Source organism: Protopterus annectens, chromosome 2.part0, assembly GCF_019279795.1.
Source record: "Protopterus annectens isolate FY-2018-M chromosome 2.part0, PAN1.0, whole genome shotgun sequence".
In the NCBI taxonomy this organism is placed as follows: domain Eukaryota; kingdom Metazoa; phylum Chordata; order Ceratodontiformes; family Protopteridae; genus Protopterus; species Protopterus annectens.
This window is the reverse complement of record NC_056728.1, coordinates 469,212,815-469,235,142: the sequence shown is the minus strand read 5'-3', so window position 1 is coordinate 469,235,142 and position 22,328 is coordinate 469,212,815.

Sequence of the window (22,328 nt, the reverse complement as noted above, 5' to 3'; positions counted from 1 at the left end):
TAGAACCCACAGTGTGAAAGTAGCTGACTCCAAGTCAGACTGACGACCAGTCACGAGTAGAGTCCCACAGGGTTTGGTCCTGGGTGCTGTCCTGTTTGGTATCTACTTCTCTGAACTCCAGGCCAACACAAAGGGTCTCTGGCTGACAAAGTTCACAGACGATTGCAAGTTGGGAGCTATTATTAACTCTCCAAGTGATGTTGACATCCTACAGAAAGGCCTCACTGAGACCAACTATTGGTGTCAGAACCATGGCCTTAAGCTCAATGCCAAAAAATGTGTAGTCATCCCCTTTGGGAAAATCCTGGTTCCCATGAATTACCACATCAATGGTAGTCCACTGAACACAGAAGGTGTTATGAGAGATCTGGGAACACAGGTTGACAGCAGCCTCTCTTTTGACCACCACATTGCCACTGTGGTCAGGAAAGTCCTTCTATGTGGTACATCTCATTACTAAGGGTTTTGCATCCAGGAAGAAAGAAGTCATTGTCTCCCTCTACTCTTCCCTCATTAGGCTATTCATTGAGTACAATGCCCCATTTGGCATGTACCTCATTAGACACCTGCAACAACTGGAGAACCCACAGAAGTACCTCACAAAGAGGATCCTAGGCCTTAAACACTTGTCCTATATGGACAGACTCAAAAAACTCCAACTATTCTCTGTCTTATATCGCCTAATTAGAGGCGATCTCTCCTTGACATACAAAGCCATGTCTGACCCAGCTCTGTTAGAAATGTTACATCTAAAGAAATCCCACTCCCTCCACACCACACGCTCCAGTGACCTCAACCTCATTACCACAATCAACAGAACATGCTGGAGGGACAGGTTCATAACTCACAGACTGTCATTGCTATCAAATAGACTTCCCATACATGTCAAACAGAGTGGATGGGAAATAGAAAATTCACTCCGGGGATCACTTCAGTGGCTCTACTCGACAGAGGCACTGGTAACTAAAGTCGGGTGGTACGATGTCAGGGTAATCCTATGGGCTAAGTTTATAAAGGCTCCAGGGCCATTAGCCTAGTACACACCTATGAACCTATGTGTGTGTATGATGGCACACACTCATATGAGTATGTGCCTACTTTGTTAAAATAAATTACTTTGTTCAATTGTTAATAATTTTATTTTATTGCATTCTGAGGTGTACACTGCTATTAAATGTGGCTTTAATTAAAGGGTACAGAGTATGTCTATGGATGAAAGTGATTGACACTTTTGGGATTTGTTTAAGTTAAGCAGTCATTATTCTGCCTTTGCAGAAGTAGTGTGCATTTGTATTTAGTCAGTTTGAGTATTTTACTGTGTCTGTTTCTAATATTATCATATATCTGAAGTGTGCACTGTCAATAAAGTGACTGCAATTGAAGTATGAGGATTGTCTATGATGACAATAACTGTGTGGAGGGTGGTGAGGTTGTGCATATAAAAGAAGTGAGCTGGCATAATTGGGTCCCTTTTTATCTCAGTATAACATCACCATTTTACTCTATAAGTGGATGATTGTGGTAGCTTGTGATAGTCTGTGCAGGATATGAGTGGTAACAAGTAATCACTGCCAGAGTGACAGACTGAGTAGTGTTGCCATTTAACAGTACTTGGCTCTCTGGTAGAGTTTTTGGCTGTGATTCTTTCTATGTGGAGTCTGCATGTACTCCCTTTCTCTGTGTTGGTTTTGTCCACGTACTCTGTTTTTTCTCCCAGACCATCAGCTGTATAATAAATGCCTCTGGCCATTGGTGCTTTACTTGCATCCCAGTCTAACATGAAAGTGTATACAAAAGGTAGTTATCTTTTTGGAGAGGTAGGAGGACTATTTCCAGGTATGATTTATACATCCTTGTAAGCATTAGTCTTCTCAGAGTATTGAGGAACTACTGTTTTGTTACATTAAACTTTAGATACCACTTTTCGTCCACTAAAATTAAAAATAATACTGAATTAATTTCCTAACTTATTGTTTAAGTTCAGGCCATCATTAGATTAAATATGTACCTCAGAGCATGTATAAATCTATGACTTGTGGGGACCTAGTGGCCACTAGATGATGCACTTAACTTATTTATTTATTTAATTTTATTTTTCATTTGTTAACCGGGATAGTGTGACTCGACAAGGTCCATTTACAGCAGAGGCCCGGGGAGAAAAGCTTCACAAAAGTTAACAATGATTACAAAAAACAATGATTACATGAAGAAAAAACAAAGAGCAAAAAATATAGTACATTTACATACATCAAAACAAGAACTTTTAACAACTGGTAATTAAATGTAGTAGCTTAGTAGCTGTTGCATGTGTACAGTAGAAAAGATTGGGAAAGAGCTTGGAGATCTTATGTGATACCAAGACATAGCCAGGTTTTAATAAGATATGTTTTAAGTAAGTTTTTGAAATGCTTGATAGTGGGGGCAGTGGTAACTGCAGGGGGAAGATTATTCCAGGTTTTAGCTATGGTATAAAAGAAAAGTGCTTTCCCAGCTGTATTATTACCTCTGGAGATACAGAGGAGCGATTTGTCAGTAGAAAGAAGAGGACAATTAATAGAGTAGTGAGAGAGCAGTTGATTTAGAGCAGGAGTTTTGTCAGGGTATTTCAGGATGTTGAAGGTGACTAGCTGATGGTAGCTGAGTATTTGAGGGAGTTCTAACCATTGTAGATTTTTAGTGCCTGGCAGTGATGGGTTCTAAATGAGGAGTTGTTGGTAAACTTGGCAATTTTATTATAGCATGACTCAAGTTTTGCAAGATCAGTTTTCCTAGTGTTGGTTAATATTGGAGCTGTATACATGAGAGTGGAGAGTAGGTGGGTTTGGGCTAGGTAACCCAAGCCTTGTCTGTGAGGAATTTTTTATGTCTATAAAGCGTACCTAGTTTTTTGTGTACCTTTTTAATGGTTTGAGCAATGTGGACATCAAAGTAAAGGTCATTGTCTATTTCAACACCAAGGAATTTAGTATGGGAGGATGGAGAGATGACAGTGCCATTTTTGGAAGTAATAGGGAATGAAAGGGCAGTGGTTTTAGATTTGTTAGGTGGAAAAAGGAGTAGTTTAGCCTTGTTGGGGTTTAGAATAAGTTGGATGTCAAAGATCGATGTTTCGACTGAGCTAAAGGAATTTTGGGTTAATTGTTTTGAGGTGGTAATGGATGTGGCTGAGCAGATGAGTGTTGAGTCATCTGCATGCTGTATAAGAGTGGCTTGCTGGGTGGAGGAATGAACGTTGTTTGCAATAATGGTGAAAAGAAGTGGGCCTAAAATTGAACCTTGAGGAACTCCTACTGTGGTGGAATGTAATGGAGATAGTACACCTTGCCAATAGACAGCTTGATGTCTGCCCGATAGCTAGTTTTTGAACCAGGATATAGTAGAGGGGGCAAAGGATAGAGAGGCTAGAGAGTCTAATAGTTTTGGATGAGAAACCATGTCAAAAGCTTTGGAAAGGTCTAGAAAAATAGCATACATAGGATACATAATTATTGTAATTTCTGTGTTGGTTAACCTGATTAGTAAAGGAGAGAAGAGCAGTAGTTGTACTATGGTGTGGGCAGAATCTGTGTTGTGTGGGAGAGAGGAGTGGAATTTCATGACTTGAGTGTGAATACACCTCTCTAGAAGCTTAGATAAGGGAGGCAGAATGGCTATAGGATGGTAATTAGAGAAGTCATAGGAATCACCACCCTTGTGGAGTGGTATTATGTAAGAAACTTTCCACAGTTGAGAGACATAAGCTTCTTGGATAGATCGGTTTATAAGGATTGCAACGGGATAGGAAATAGAATTGGAGGCTACTTTTAGGAAGTTTGCAGGTATATTTTCGGCAGCCAGAGTGGTTGTCTTAAGTTTTAGTAGAAGTTTTTTTTATTGTAGAGGTGGAAACAGGTGAGAGAGTAAAGGGATGTCTGTTATCAGGGTTTTTGGTTGATGTAGATGTAAAACTATTTCTAGATAATAGGGTGGATAGTGACTGGATGGACTCAGTAAAGTGGTGATTAAATTGGGATGCTATGTCAGTATTGTTATTGGAGGAGATAGAGGCAGGAGTGGTAGTCTTACCAGGTTTTAAGATGGAGTTGATAGCTTGTCAAAATTTTCCTTCCTCCAAACTAGTTACAGTGACATTTAGAATATTTTAAAACATGAGGAAGAAGTTAGAAATTAATGTAAAGTGTGAAAGAACAAGAAAGAAGTAATCCATTTTGATAGCGTGGGGCAAGGACAGAGAAAAACACGGGAAGAGCACTAGTGAAGTACAGAGGGACTAGTTTGCAATGGGGAGGATGCAGTCCTTTACCTATAGCTCAAGTTCATATAAGGCTGTCCTTGGTGATTGCACTCAGATATCATATAGTCAGTAAGGTGGCTACAATTAGCAGGTACCTACTGAAGGAGCCTGCGGATGAAAGTGAATGATCCCATCTAACTTTTTTTGTCTCCATTATAATCTAATTCTATCGTCTAAGAAAGCACTCTTCTATACTCCACTCTTCTACTTACACATTCAGTGCATCTCTACAAAAAACTACCTCCACCCTCTGACCTCCTACTTATGTGCTCACTCCTACACATTACCATGCTGCTCAATAGCATCCTCCTCTATGTTACCCCTGTCTCTTTCTCACCTTACCACATACCACTCCTTACACAAAACAGGCATCCCCAACTCTATCATACATACTACCTTCACAAAGACCTCTATTCCCAAGCAAACCACATTCTCCATGCCAATTCCTCTCACCTGTTTACACACTTTTACATTCTCCTACACAAATCTACAACAAACTACTAACCCCCTACCTGTTTAACTTTGGTTTTAAACATAGACCAATGCAAATATCCCATTCTTAACCCAACTTTTGCCAAACCTTTAACCTGATGATATCTACACAAACCAAGGACCCACTATTCATCCCTCCAATCTCCCTCAAAATCACCCCACAGTTGAATAGCTCATCCAGCAGCACCTCCCCTCAGTTTAATAGCACTTATTCAAACAAACATGCTACCCTCAGACGTCTTCTTCATGACATGAACTGTCAAAGCATGTGCAATAAAATACATGAGCTGCATGCTTGGGTTACACTGCACAACCCCTATATTTTAGTTTTAAACAAAACCTAACTAAAGCTCAACATTAAGAGTAATAAAATAATTACCCCAGGGAATAACATCATACAACTAGACAGGTCACACAAAAAAGTCAGGAGGCATAGCAGTTCTGTGTAATAAATCACTGACAATCTCACCATACCCGATCTGCCCACCCTCCTTCAACAATGCTGAGATACTCCGTTCTCTCTTAAAAATCACTAATCATAAAAGTATCCATCTTTTCACTGTTTATATTCCCCCTAGATAACAACTCAGCTTTATATCTTCTATCTTGGCTGTTCATAAACATTAACCAAGAAGCCATCATCCTAAATAATGTAAACATAGATTAACGATCTATTTATGCTAATAACCCTATCTCTGTCATAAATATATACAACTTCACTCAACTCATCACCTCTCTAACCATATACAAAAAACACTACAATGGATCTTCTACTCTGGACTGGGTACACGCATATTACCCAAGTAAAATTATCTCCTGTGGTACCCTCCCAAACTCTATGAGAGACCACCTCCCAATCTTTCTTAAAAGGTTGTCTAATCACCCCAAAAGGACCATGACTACAACACAGTCCACTGCTTATCTCATTTTAACAAAATTATATTCACAGAAATACTGAAAGCTTGCAACTAGCATCTACTAAAAACTTTCCTTCTGGATAAAGAAGTTGCATATTTTAATGATATTTTTCTCACTGTATTAAATCATTTAGCTCCAGTCAGACATAAAATAGACAAATTCAACCCTACGCCATGGCCCACAAAAACTATTACACAACATATGAGAGGCAGAGAGAAAACTTGGAGATTTTGGATTCATAATAAAGCAGATACCAATCTCCAGAACTCCAGAAAGTTCCATACTGTACCAAAAAATAAAAATCAATCAAATCTGATTAAAAAAAAAAACTCAATGCATGCTGCATACATGAAGAACCCCAGATTTGGTCCTCCATTAACAATTTGTTAAATTCGGGCCGCCCATCTCAACCAACCCCTACTACCAACAACAATATCAAATATATTTCCAGTTAACTCAACTCAGACTTCATTCATCTAATTGCCTGCTTAAACAACCTTCCATCTACCCCCATCTCGCAGAACTACCTTCTAAAATATCTGTCTTCCACATAGGTTCATAGGTTCATAGGTTGGTACTAGACTATCTGCCCGAAGGCATATATTAGCCCAGCCACGTTGTGCGGTATTCACCGCCCCTTTAGTAGTTCCCTAGACCCTTGTACTAGCAGCTAGTACCCTTGCCCCCTATCTAGTAGTGCTGTTGGTGTGATCCCCGGTGTGAACTTTCTGTTACCCATCCACTCATCAAGGTTCCTCTTGAAGAGGATAGTGAGGGTCTCTGTCTTATGTAGATCGGGACCCTGTTCCATAGTAAGGGAAGTCTCTGCGAAGGGAATCTATCCCTCCAGCATGTTCTATTCATTGTTGTGTTGAGGTTTATATCCCTAGAGCATGTAGCTCAAGTAGATTTCGTTTCGCTAAGATGGAGCATGTTCAACAATTCTGGGTTGGACATGGCTCTGTACGTTAGACAGAGATCGCCTCTGAGAAAGCGGTATGCAACAGAGAACAGTCTTAGCTTTTTCAATCATGCTGCATAGGGCAACTGTTTGAGGCCAGTAATCCTCTTGGTTAGGTACATCTGTGGTCTCTCCAGCTGCTGGAGATGTCTAGCCAGGTACATTCTAATTGGTGCATTGTACTCAATAATGGGTCTGATGAGGGAAGAGTAGAGGGGCACTATTACATCCTTAGATCTTGATGCGAACCCTTTCATGATCAGATGGGTCACATAGAAGGATTTTCTAACCACTTTGGCAACATGGTTATCAAAGGAAAGCTGACTATCTACTTGGGTCCCTAGATCCCTTATTTCTTCTTCAGATTTCAGGGGATTACCTCCTATGTTGTAGTTTGCGGTTACTCTGTTTTTTCCAAAGGGGATTACTACGCATTTTTTTGAATTTAGCTTGAGACCATGGCTTTGACACCATGCATCAGTCTCATTTAGGCCCTTCTGGAGGATCTCCATGTCGGCCGGAGACTCTATTATAGCACCCAGTTTGCAGTTGTCCGCAAACTTAGTCAGCCACAGCCCTTCCGTGCTTGCCTGTACTTCTGAGAAGTATATGCCAAACAGGAGGGGCCCCAGGACACAGCCCTGAGGCACACCACTTGTTACTGGTCTGGATTCAGACATAGATCCCGCTATTCTTACTTTATGGGATGTGTCTGAGAGCCAGTTTGTGATCCATCTTGTGACGTAAGGGTTTATGCCCAGGCTGGTGAGCTTATCAATAATACCTGAATGGGGAATGGTGTCAAATGCTTTAGCAAGGTCAAGATAAGCCGTGTGTACCTCTTTTCCCTTATTTATAGCCTGAGTAACTGTCTCAAAGAAATCCACCAGGTCACATCAGCTCAGTTCCCATCTCCACTGTCAAAAAATACTACTTTACCTAAAATGTATAACACATGCTACTGACAATCTTCCCTCAGAATATTTCAGCACAGCTGCTGACCCTTTAGCATACCCTGTCTCCAATGGTGCTGACCCTTTAGCATACATTGTCTTTATCCTCATAAACGAAATTTATCCAAGAAAACTGTGTAATTAATTTCCTTACACAAAGGAGGAGACTCCAATGAATTTTGTCATTATTGCCCTATAGAAAATCTTTCTTCATTAACAAAAGTCCTTGACAAGTGTATACAGTCCCAATTTCACAAACATTTAATAGATAACAACACCCTCCTTTCCTGTGCCCAGCATTACTTTAGGCCTCACCCTCATTAAGCCTTGACAATCCCCTACCCCTCTATCGCCTGATTTCATAGCAACCTTTCTAACAGACTACAGGCGGCAAAATGACAAAAAGAATAATCACCATTCTTCACCATCTACATCAGAGTGCCACAAGGCTCATTCTTGGGCCCCCATACTCGTCAGCATTTTTATTAATGACCTCTACTCTGTTACTAATGATGCAACTGTCATTCAATATGCTGCTGACAATGGTACACTTGCAAGAGCTTCACTAAAAGACCCCAAAGGCATTTTCTTCTATAGAGACATGGCTCAGCAATTCTCACCTTCTGCTGAATGCAAGGAAAACCAAGTTATTGCTTTTCTCACCAAAATATGTGTCCTATACAAAAAAAGACTTCTCCATCACCTCATCACACAACACTCCTATTGAACATGCATACTAAGCAACTAGGTGTCATTACAGATAACCATCTAAAGTTGATATTAAAACACAACATTCTATCAAGAAATCCTACAGAAGAATGAGACTCCTACATTACAGCAAATACTTTAACTAGCAATGCCCTAAAAATATAGCCTCTGTATATCTTCTGCCTTCACTCTTATATGCTGCCAACATCTAAACCTTTCTTCAGCAATGTCCACTAACAATAATTGAACAATGCTAATACAAGGTAACTAAAATTTGCTACTAACCAATCTGCTAAATGCCACAACTGCCTGATGTTATAACAGCTGAGTTGGCTAGAACTTCCATTCAGTCTCTCTGTCATCCAGTTAGCAAATGCTCATAATATAACCTACAAACCTCAAAACTGTCCTAAACTCCAAGACTTATTGGAACCTTACACCCCTCCACAATCAGTCTGGTCCACAGACAAGTCCCTATTAACCATGAGTAAAACCCACAACTCTGCTGGTCTGTTCTTGTACTCAAATTATGTTTCCAATCTCTGAAATTCTACCCCTACCATTGTCAGTCAACAAAAACACTCCATATATTCGAATGTTCATAATCTCAGATGTGTTTACTGCTGGCAGAAGTGAAACTCATTTGATTGCTTCTGCTGGTGTTAAATCTGTACTACACTGTGCACAATGGGGATCGGCACATTTTCCCTTTCTCCACTGGAGCGTAATCTCATAGTTGATATATATAATTAGCAGGGGTGGGGGGTGCAGGGTGCTTGTCCCCCTGCAAAAAACATAAGCATTTTATTTTTTCAGTGTTTTGTCTTTTGATCTTTCAGGATCAATCTTTAGCCACTCTAGGCTTGTGTACTTCGATGTTTCAAAGTACATCCCAGCCAACAAACCAATCTACCAATATATCCATTGGTATTTAATTTGTTTTAATTGGTTTGATTAGGTCTTCTCTCTTTAAAACGACCTGGTATTCACCTATTTATTGTTCTGAAGAAGTACCAGGTTAGAGTGGTTAATGGGATGAAAGCACTTAACCTTTAATAAACTAGTTGACGTGTTCTAAGAAGGTTGCATTCCTTTACCGCCCAATATTTATCATCATAATTTTTAGTTTTGCACCTTGGCCCAGGATGGCTTTTTTATGGTTTTAGTTTGTTTATTAGCCACCTGTTTGTTTCTGCTTTCTTTTTATTAAGTTTCAAAAACTTGCTAAAACAATTGGCTCTGTTCTTGCAACTCTCCAGGCTAGACTACCCTGGCCTTTACATACATTCATTACCCCTGTATACTTCAACAAATCAAATTCTCAATGTAAATTTCCTACTTTTGTCTATCCCTTTGTCCTTACTGCTACTTCTATTGCCTCTACTAACCACCTGATAAGGTTTTCCATCAACTAAAACTCCAACTTAAACTTATTACCTTCTACAGTACCTCAACATTACTACAGCTTTCTTTTTCTCTGCATCACCTAACAAATGTACGCACAATATCACCTAACAAATATATACACTATACCACCTAACAAATGTTCTCACTATATTGCATATGCACACACTATATCACCTAACAAATGTACATACTATCTCACCTAATAAATGTACACACTTTATCACCTAACAAATATATACACTACATCACCTAACAAATCCATGTACTGTAGCACATATACACACACACTATATCACCTAACAAATGTACACACTATATCACGTAGCAAATACATACACTATATCACCTAACAAATGCACACAGTATATCACCTAACAAATATGCACACTATATCACCTAACAAATGTGCACACTATATCATATGTACACACACTATATCACCTAATGAATGCACACACTATACCACTTAACAAATATACATGCTATATGACCTAACAAATGTACACACTATATCACCTTACATACACACACTATGTCACCTAACAAATGCACACACTATATCACCTAACAGATGCACACACTATATCGCCTAACAAACATAAACACTATATCACCTAACAAATATGCACATTATATCATGTAAGAAATGTACACACTATATCACCTAACAAATATATACACTATATCACCTAACAAATATGCACACTATATCATGTAAGAAATGTACACACTAACAAATATATACACTGCATCACCTAACAAATGCACGTACTGTATCACATATGCACACACTATCATGTAAGAAATGGACACACTATATCACGTAACAAATACATACACTATATCACCTAACAAATGCACACTGTATATCACCTAACAAATATGCACACTATATCACCTAATGAATGCACACACTATACCACTTAACAAATATACATACTATATGACCTAACAAATGCACACACTATATCACCTTACATGCACACACTATCTCACCTAACAAATGTACAGACTATATCACCTAACAGATGCACACACTATATCACCTAACAAATGTATGCAGTATATCACCTAATAAATGTATACAGTATATCACCAAAAAATATATACACTATATCACCTAACAAATATGCACACTATATCATGTAAGAAATGTACACACTATATCACCTAACAAATATATACACTATATTACCTAACAAATATATACACTATATCATCTAACAAATGTACACACTATATGATCTCACAAATGCACACACTTATTACCCAGCATGCTCACTCTATATCACCTAACAAATGTACACACTATATCACCTAACAGATGTACACACGATATCACCTAACAAATGTATGCAGTATATCATCTAACAAATATATACACTATATCACCAAAAATATATACACTATATCACCTAACAAATGCAGGCACTACATCACCTAACAAATACATACCAGTCACTTTTCCTAACCTACTGTCTACTTTCTCCTCTTAGCACCTCTCTATGGTTTCTAGTCATATCTGTCACATTGCCTCTCTCTTATTTCTCATGCCCATTAAGGTAAAATTGTAGTCTGACATTTTAAACCTCACTGTATATGCCAAGTTGGTTTGAACTGATATGCAATGACTGTACATTTTACTGACCTAATTTTTTTCTAGTATAGCTGTGTGTGTATGTTCATATTGTAACTTTAATCTTTACATTTTCTGTCTTGTATAAAATTTCCTGTTTTGTTACTGAAGCTTTTCTCATCAAGCCTCCACAGAGAAGGGGCTACCACAGACCAGTCTGACTACCCTGCTCCCCAAAAGCAATGAATAAATAAATAAATAAATAAATAAATACATAACCCTGTTGTTGTTTCACAGGAAATGGTCATTGACCTGTTGTGATAGAGCCCCACCCTATTCCAGTAGCCTCACCCATTCAGTTGTTTCCTACAGCCGCTCCCCCCTTGGTTGAAGTTACTAGTCTCTGCTGAACATTTTGTACATTTATAATTTCATTTGACTCTAGTGCATTCATCTTATATGAAAGTCCTGCGCATTAGCAGTCTCATGCTAACCCTAATATTTTGTCTCTGTTCCATTCTATGCATGCTATGTGTTAGCAGCTGCAAATCTACATCTGACAGTAGCAGTGAAAGGTTTGGTACCCTCTCACCTGAAGTGGAGAGCATCACCTGCGTTATCTACACTTTATCAAACCTGACTTCTCCATTGTAACACAAGCTTTGTCCCAGTAGGGTTTCCACCTTTTCAAATGCCCAAAGTGGGACTTTTTTGTAGAAACATGAGATTTTGCAGGACAAAACATACCCACAGCCAGTACAAAGGACAGAACTTTACTTTTTTGACAAAATGAAAGGTTATTCTTATAGCATTTGAGTTGTTTATGCTATTTCATATAACATTTAGGTGTTTCAGATACAAAATAAGTTTTATGCAACTATTAAAGAAAACTTAGGAAATATTTTTTTCTCCTAAAATCTCAGGACATTTGCCATTATTTTTTTTTTTTCACAGGACACAACTGCCTAAAGTGGGACTGTCCCTCGCATAGAGGGACAGGTGATAACCCTATGTCCCAGCTCTGAGTCACTAGCATTGTAATTAACAGCAGTAGCTGCGAGTTAAATTATGATGGTTATTATGAAAAGAAAAAGAACTAGTTAACTTCCTTTTCTGAAATTATCTGATCAGAATGGCAAACTGAACTAGGCAACTTCTAATGCCTTGGTATTTTAAAAGACAAAGTGGAACAAAAGAATAAAATACCATGATCAAAATATAATGTATGGTAAGACATAATAAAAGAAAATCATGTAACATATGATACATATCTGTCTGTATATAATGACAATATCTGTATAAACACTCTGTTTGCAGTATGGGATGGTGTATTAGGTGAATCATAGGAAATAAGTTTTTACAATATAATGTAGGCCATACAGGAGAAAGCAAACAGCTGTAACAGACAGAAAGAGTTATAGGAGAGAACATAAAAAAGCAAATGCTTAAACAACATGCACATATTGCTCTAACTAATATATGAATTTGTATCATCATGGGTCCCTTACTGGTTTGATGTTAAAGGAAAATATGCCTTCTACATTGTATGATAAACATGTATGCCTACTTTAAAGCTTGTGTGATGCTTTGCTGTTGGAATGTACTCATCTATTCCATTTACAGCACAGCTTTCTATTACAAAAAAGCTTACATGTTTAAAACACCATTTGTTAATTTTATTTTTCCAGTCACACTATATTAGAAATAAACCCATATATTAGGATGAAAACTGTGTTGGAAAGAAACAGAACATTTTCTTGTAACATAACCAAATATAATAAAACATACTTAGAGCCTAACCAATATGCAAAATCTCATAACCATTAGCTAATTTGTTGTTTTACTTAGAAATATCTAAAAATCATTCATTTTCAGGAATGATTTGTGATACGGCACTCAGTTACATGAATATATAACCACACCAAAAGGTTGATTGCTATAGACAGTCAGAGGCAGATCCATGATATTTAAAAAATGTGTTGCAGCAAGGTTCATTTTAGCATTTAAATGGCATATAAACTCTCCAGAATAGTGTTATCTGTTGTACTAGTACACATGCTGACGTTGTTCAACTGACTACCTAAAGCCCTTATAATAGATTATGCTTATGATAATGCATGCACAAATATCCTGCTGTTTATTGACAACATACTGCTTTTTGTCTTCTTATTACTGCAGATGGAGCTTTTATATAATCGTAGCACTGACACTACACTATTTATTCATGTTCCTTTTTTCTTTTGCAAATTATTATGGTAATTAAGATAATGATGCAGTTCTGTGCACACATGCATGCACACACCGAATCATTCTAAGTAGGTGTACATATGCGTTAATGACAATAATAGTAGTGTTAGTTCCAATACCAGTTTGCTGCACAAATCTGTTTGACAGTCATTCACAGATTATAAAACTCATAATCCTCTTTTGTCGTTTGGAGTTTTAAGCCTTACAATTCCAGGCAAAAGGAAAACATAGCCACCAACTGTTCACAGAAAGAATTGATTTGTGTTTATATTATGGATTTTACAATCCATTTGCTAATGGTACCACACAAATGCAATACTGTTTCCTTAAGGATTTACAAGGAAATTTATTTGCATGGCATTTGTACTTCTAAGGTTTTCTGTCTTTGAGATGAAATGTACTGAGGCCTTAACTAATTAACTAACCAGCAGTGATGTAGGGCTCTGCACCTTGCCTTCCTGAAGATTTATCCCATTTAAAATTTGCTGCCATTTCCCTCCAGGGAAATAAAGACTGCTGCCTATTATAAGCAGGGACAGAAAAAGGCACCTTCAGTGGAGACAGGCAGTACGAGAAAGTAATCACTGTAATCATTCCCTCCAATCAGCTGAGAAGGATTAAATCTTCTGCTTCTAAAGTAATGTTCCATTTGAGCCTTGGGGAAGAATAATTCATGATTAGGAAGAAGACTGGTCTAGCAAATGCGAACATTATGTCCATTACTTAAACACACTTCCTGGGCTGACTGCTAATGTACCCAGGGGACCTTGCAGCAGTAGTAACTGATAGGAGCAATGAAACAGACCGACAAGGACAAGGAAGTATTACCATCAGCATTCTGCAACAGCACTACACAGACATTACCTCTGCTAAATCACTGCCTTTAGTAAATAGCTCAGATAAGTCATTTTAATAGAAGAATTTTTCTCTACTTTATGTCTGTTAAACAACTGACTACTGTGAGCTGTGCCTCTATATTGATTTGAGCAAAGGCAGAGAATAACAATTCTATAATTTTATGCTGTTTTGCTGCTCTGGCTAAATTTGTTATGCATACTGTATTAAACATTCAACAGCTCACTTTAATCCTTCCAGCCAAATTGCACAATATATGCTAAGCCATTTTCATGTCTGGGTACATATAAATATGCATTACTTGTTTTGGTAGAATGTTGATAGCAGTCTGAGGTATTAAAACAGTCCTTGGTTGTTGACATAACTTTTAAGATACTGTGCGGCTGTTTATCTCATACCTGTCATTAGACGTAAGGAATACATCTTATTTTTACATTCACTTTGCTGTTTTAGAGCCTCTTTTCCTATTTCTATCATACTCTTATTTCATTTTTTTGGTCTGCAGCATGAATCAGGCCTCTGGCTCTGTCCTTTCAGTGTTCTTACAAAAGAGTGACGTAAGACTGGCAAACCACATCACTACAGTTTATTTCCATTATAATACAGATCTGCACTGGAAGAATGCAAATACTAAACTTAGCGTTTATCCTTATTTCATTATTAGGAGACAATAGGGTCCAAAATGTATTATTCTGATGCTCTGTGAATGCAGACATGGCTAATGCTGGAGCTCTCCTGCTAAGCTATGAGACTCAATGACTATGGTACAGTGAGATAAATAATCAATAACTGTTCACTGGAGATATTTGACCTCTAAGCAAGTCACATTCACAAACATAGGCCTTACAATCTAAAGCTAATACTGAACTATGGTATGTGACTACCTTTTGGACAGAATCACATGTAAGCTTCATAAAGGAGTTATGCAGGGAAAAAATGTCTATAATAACAACAGGAGAACAATGTCCTATTAATTTTAACTAGAAAATTAAATTTGAATGACTTAACACAATTGGGATTCTGGACTGAAATAATAAAATATTCATCATGAAGGATAAAAAATAAATAAAATAAAAGCAAATTGGATATTTTACTTCGTGACTAGGGTGACCTCAATGTGACAATATTTAAGGGAGGAGAATCACTAAGTAATAATTAATACTCAATAAGATGGACATTATAGAAAAATAATGGACTGTCTATGCATATTGAAAGACTTGGGGCAGGATTCACAAAGGCTTGCACGGAGTGTAAGAGATGTGCAACACTCCATGCAAGCCTCGCGATCCAGGAACAGCCCTAAACTCCGTGTAAGAGACCAGCTAAAACGTCTCTTACACGGACTGGGCGTGGACATGCTAAATACCTCACTTGCATCCGAAAGGTATGCAAATGAGGTATATTAGCGATCCACGAAGCAGAAACCAGTCCGTGTAGGAGACGTTTTAGCTGCAGAAATGTACTCAGTTGACAACTGAGTACATCTCTGCAAAATCAACAACGGAGCGATGTCAGCTCCCAAAAAAGGGTGCATATGAGTCAGGTAGCATGCCAATGGCCAAATATGTGGCCATTGGCAAGATAACCCGATGCAAAAATATAAAATGATGTTTTTTTTTCGAAAGTGCCGATGTTTAAACCCAGCAGCCTCAAGCGGGCTGCGCTGTATAAAACTATAAAAAAGAAGGTTATAAACCCACAAATGTGGGTTTAATGCAATACATGGAATGACAATGCAGGGACCAGCAGACAAAAACCAACATGGCCACCGTGTAGTGGTTGCTAAGGGGAAGCTGAGTCTAAGACATGTAACTAAGCATTAGTAGGCAATCTCATGTAAATGAGGGTTAGGATACTGAATCCCACAGTCACATAGCAAATGAGCACTGTCTGAGTAGTGTAAGAGATGAAAAGGGGAAGGAATAGAGTAGGAGATAGGTGACATCACAGGGGGGAATGGTAGACAGAAACGCAGTTCATTGGAGGCCAGTGTAACATGACAGATGACAGGCACAGATCATGGAAAGAGGTGTGCCACTAGAGAAGTCATGGAAAGACAAGAAATGGAAGGTGTACACTGTTACCTAGACCAAAGTTTCTTGCTGGCCGTGCATGCGCACATGTGCGCGCAATGAAGCGCGAGTAAGGCAGTGTGCGCGCGTGTAAGGCAGTGTGAGCATGTGGGAGCATGTTGGGAGATGTTTAACACTGTTTGCGCGGGTGTGCGCACGTGGAAGGCAGTCTGAGGATGTAGGAGGCTGTTGGCAGATGTGTAACAGTGTTTGCGCGGGTGTACGCGCGTGTAAACCTGAATAAGAAGATCCTTAACCATTTAAGCATGTGTGTGCGCATGTAAGCCACTGTGAGCGTGTTTCACATAATATGCAACCTGCTCCCCCCTGAGGAAACAGAGAGGAAAAAGGAAGCAACAGAATTAATAGGAAGCTAGCAGGGATAACTGCTGAAGCTAGCAGGTGAAAATAATTAGAAGCAGGCAATTACACAGGCAGAATAGTAGCCCAGCCCAGCACTTAAAACTCTGCAAACAGTAGTGCAGGATGTTCTCATTAAGAGACACTGCAAGACAGGAGTAAGCTAATAGAAGTGAAAACTGAAAAAGCTGAACTCAGAGCAGAAATGCTAGGGGCTGCCATAGCTGTCATAATGAGACATAGGCGACTTGCTGAGGGTGGTGACAAGGCAGAAGGTGCCAGACAACCCACAGTGAGGAGACGGAGAAGAGTGTACAGGCCCAGGGTCACCTACCACGGGTTACATGAGCTGGAGATTGTAGAGTGCTATAGAGTGGACAGAGAGCTCCTGCAGCAGATTGTTGAGCTGTGCAGGCCACGCCTCACACACAGAACCAACAGATCATGGAAAGAGGTGTGCCACTAGAGAAGTCATGGAAAGACAAGAAATGGAAGGTGTACACTGTTACCTAGACCAAAGTTTCTTGCTGGCCGTGCATGCGACGTGTCGCGCAATGATGAAGCGAGTAAGGCAGTGTCTGCGTGTAAGGCAGTGTGAGCATGTGGGCATGTTGGGAGATGTTTAACACTGTTTGCGCTGGTGTGCGCGCGTGGAAGGCAGTCTGAGGATGTAGGAGGCTGTTGGCAGATGTAACAGTGTTTGCTGGTGTACGCGTAAACCTGAATAAGAAGATCCTTAACCATTTAAGCATGTGTGCATGTAAGCCACTGTGGCGTGTTTCACATAATATGCAACCTGCTCCCCTGAGGAAACAGAGAGGAAAAGGAAGCAACAGAATTAATAGGAAGCTAGCAGGGATAACTGCTGAAGCTAGCAGGTGAAAATAATTAGAAGCAGGCAATTACACAGGCAGAATAGTAGCCCAGCCCAGCACTTAAAACTCTGCAAACAGTAGTGCAGGATGTTCTCATTAAGAGACACTGCAAGACAGGAGTAAGCTAATAGAAGTGAAAACTGAAAAAGCTGAACTCAGAGCAGAAATGCTAGGGGCTGCCATAGCTGTCATAATGAGACATAGGCGACTTGCTGAGGGTGGTGACAAGGCAGAAGGTGCCAGACAACCCACAGTGAGGAGACGGAGAAGAGTGCACAGGCCCAGGGTCACCTACCACGGGTTACATGAGCTGGAGATTGTAGAGTGCTATAGAGTGGACAGAGAGCTCCTGCAGCAGATTGTTGAGCTGTGCAGGCCACGCCTCACACACAGAACCAACAGAGGGGAACCCATCCCAGTGGAAACCAAGGTATGTGTTGGCCTTAGAATACTAGCAACAGGTACCTTCCAGAGACCAACTGGCGATATGATGGGGATATCACAGGCATCAGCCTCCAGGGTACTACACCAGTTCCTGGATGCCATGTCAGCACATGTCGGTGATCATGTATATTTCCCCAATGCCCGTGAGGTATTGGCCAGCAATATGCATCTCTTCCAGCAAATAGTGGAATACCCTGAGGTACTGGGTGCTATAGACTGCACACACATACGCATCAAAGCACCAGCAGGAGAGCGGGGTAGGACCTACATAAACCACAAGGGCTTCCCCTCCATCAACTGCCAGGTCGTGTGTGATGCCCAGGGAATAATAATGAATGTGTGTGCTGGCTGCCCTGGGAGTTATCACGATTCCCACATCTGGCATTTGACGCAGCTGTACCAGACATTTGCCAATGGGGACATCCCACACGGACACCTAGTGGGGGACGCAGGTTATGCACTGGAGCCGTGGCTGATGACACCCATCAGAAACGCACACACACCTGAACAGGAACGCCATAATGAGGCACACGCACAAACACGTAATGTGAGCGTGTGTTTGGGCTGCTCAAGTCACGGTTCCGGTGTCTGGACACATCTGGTGGAGCCTTGCAGTACACACCAACTACATGTACCCAAATTGTCATGGTATGTGCCATGCTACATAATATGATCCAGCGAAAACAGCTGCAGCAGGACCAGCATAGGGCAGGGACAAACAGCCCCCCACCATTGCCAAGGCCATCACAGGCAGAGCGTGACTCGGAGGAGGAACAACCTGAGCCTGCCCCAGTAGGCAGAAGGAGGTGTGCCCAGTATGCCCTGGCCTTGGCAAAGAGGCAACGCATAGCACATACACTGGCTCAGTAGGAACCCTGGGAATGATACCCCTCTCTGACTCACTCATATAGTAAAATGGATGCCTAACGTGACACAACCTGCTCTCAAACATGTACAGGGAAGTGTAATATGCGCATCCGACAGAGGCAGCCCTGCTGCACCACCTGAGGCATGAATGCTATGTGTTAAGTAATGTAACACCAAGTACCATATGCACACCTGAGGACCCTGACTAACATCCTACCCTCACCAAGTATCATGCCACAACATGACAACGAGATGACCAAGTGCAACAATTGCCTGAAGTATCGCAGTTATCTGAAGGGGACCCAATGTGTGCCAGTCTGGGATGACATGCTGAGCATGACAAGATGCACCACCTGCCAGGACTGGCGTGCACCTATCAGTGCAGGCCGTATGGATACTGGCAAAGGCTGTTGTCACCCACAGTGCGCCCTGAATAGGTAAGGCTCATAACACAAACCTATCTCCAGAGGTACCAGAAGGGATAAGAATAAGATAAGGGATAAGTTGAATCAGCAAGATGCATGCAGTCTAAACACACCCAGTATGGTGAATGTTGATAACTGTGGTGTAACAGAAAACTGAGGCAAGGCTCACAACAGCACCCTAACACTACCAGGTTACACCTCATACTGTGCTGTACAGCCTCAGAACTTGGACCAAGCTACAAAATGATGGTGACTAGCAAGAATTCTCAAGGATAACCACACCCCCATGTCGGTACCACAACAAAAAGCAGCATGGACTAGCCATGCTCAAGTAACAGTGGCTACAACTACCCCCCAGTGTATAGCCTGCTACAGACAACTGTCCCAACACCAGGAACTGCATCCAGCCTATGCTGGAATACATGAATATATCAAGTCCTCAAACCCACATTATATTGGGTGACTGCAAATACCCAGACATAGACTGGGAGCATTATACTAGCTCCAACAGTGTCGGACAAAGGTTCATAGAATCCACAAACCAAAAGGCCCAGGAACAACGTACAACTCCCACAAGAGGGGTAAGCATACTGGATGTGATAATCAGCAACATGGGTACTGGATGTCAAGATGAGAAGTGTATTGCTCACCGGTAAAACCAGACCATAGAGTAATCACACTGGATATACAAATCCTGACCACAGTCCCTGGCCGGGAAACCACAGTGGAAAACATGTGTTAAGCAATATCTGCACTCCTCCAAACTGATGTGGAAACCATTAAAGGTCCCGTGCAGGTGCAAAATATGGGCCACACCTCAGAACCTGTAATACAGCCATTCCATGAACACTGCCAGGAATGCTTGGATTATGCAGTCCTATATTAAAACAAGACACAGTGCCTAAATCTGGCATGGTGGACACCAGCCATAACAAAAACATGCAAGAGAATGAGGAAGCTACTACATGATAGAGCAAACATGAACAATGAAGTAATCACTGATCAGTAGTATGGCAATAAAATCTGTCCACACATGCAATCCACTAAGGCCAGCCACAACAAGTGGAATCTGTGAATCCTGAGGCAATGTCACACCTGCCCCAAGTACACAGACAACGCCCAACACCACCCAAGAAATACAAACATATGTGAGAGATGCAACCATCCATCCAAACTGGAGGCTGAGCTCCCTCAACTCAGTACTCCCAAAACAAGTCAGTAGGAGAAGGTAACCACACACACCACAAACACAGTCCCACATAGACCTATCACAACTGCAAACCAAACACATAAACACAGACAAACATTCCCGGAGGCACAAATTACAAACACAGCACACCAACAGAGGCCTCTAAAGCAGACACCCAATCAAACAGCCTCCAAACATAGCACATGCAACACATAGCACACAAAGCTGGTGTGCCAAACAGTCACAGGCCAGAAGGAGAAACAACATGCCTGATACAGTTGTAATAGGTGACTCCATAGTCAGACACACTGCTGTCCCGCACCAGACTGAACAAGGGAAAGGGTACAGTAAGCTGCCTGTAGGCTGCCACAATATGCCACATAACAGAAGTATGTAGGTCACTCCAAAGCAAGTAGAAATATGATGCAGTCATAGTCCATGCTGGTGGGAATGACCTGAGATGTACCGCCCTAGACTACATGAAAAGAGACATAGATGAGCTATCTGATTATGTAGTCCAGGCCAGTATGACACTCACCGTTCGCAGCATCCTACCCTTACCAAGAGTAATGCCACAGTACAAACATGGAATGATCAGTCATAGCAAGTGGCACACTTACTGGTGTTATTCCAAGGGGATGCAATGTCTGTCCGCTTGGGATGTCATGCTTGACAAGCCACGCAGCTGTCCTTGGGATGGCCTGCACCTGTTACCCCTGGGCGTCTGAATATTGGATAAGGCCTTTGCCACCTCCATAGAGCCTTTTGTAGGCAAGGCTGAAAAGACTGACTCACCACCATAGAAAACATAAGTGGGAAGAAACATAAGGGAAATGCTGACCAATGCCAGATGTGTACACCCCAATATGCAAGCTCCCGAGGCCATCCCCAGAACGGAGAACATCGATGTCTGTGCAGTGACAGAAACCTGCTGCAAGCCTCCTGACAGCACACCAGCACTACCAGGTTATACCATGTATCATGTGTCATGGCCCCAAACCTGGAACGAAACATAAAGGAGGGTGAGTATCCGTAGTCAGCACAGACACCCATACGTCCAGGTAACTGACAATGCACAAGGCATTGGAGTTCACACATGTGCAACTAACTGTAGGCAAGACTGCTGTGCAGTCTGTAGCATGCTACAGACCGCACTCTCACACACAATAACCCCACCCAGCTGTCCTGAAGACAATGGGCAGTATGAATGTCCCACCAAATAACAAACAAGGTACCACTAATTACCACATAGGTGGTAAACCAGTATGTATAGAAAGAGTAACCAGGGACCTAGGGACACAAGTGGACAGTAACCTGTTATGTGACACCCACATTGCCAATGTGGCTAGGAAGACTGTCTACATTTGACACCGTAGCAGGAAAGGAGTCACATCTACGGCAACAGAGGTCATTGTGCCCCCATACCTTTCTCCAATCACACCCATAATCCAGTACAATGCCCCATATGGGATGTACCTTACCTGACACCTGCAGCAGTCAGAAAGATCTCAAAGGTACCTCACCAAGAGGATAAAGGGTCACAAATACATGTCATATGCTGCCTGGCTGTAGACACCCCAGCTGAATCCAGTCACATACTGCCTACACAGAGGCATTGCATGCCTGTTGTAGGAGGCCATGCCCAACACAGGAGTAATGGACATGCTCCACCCCAGAAAACACAA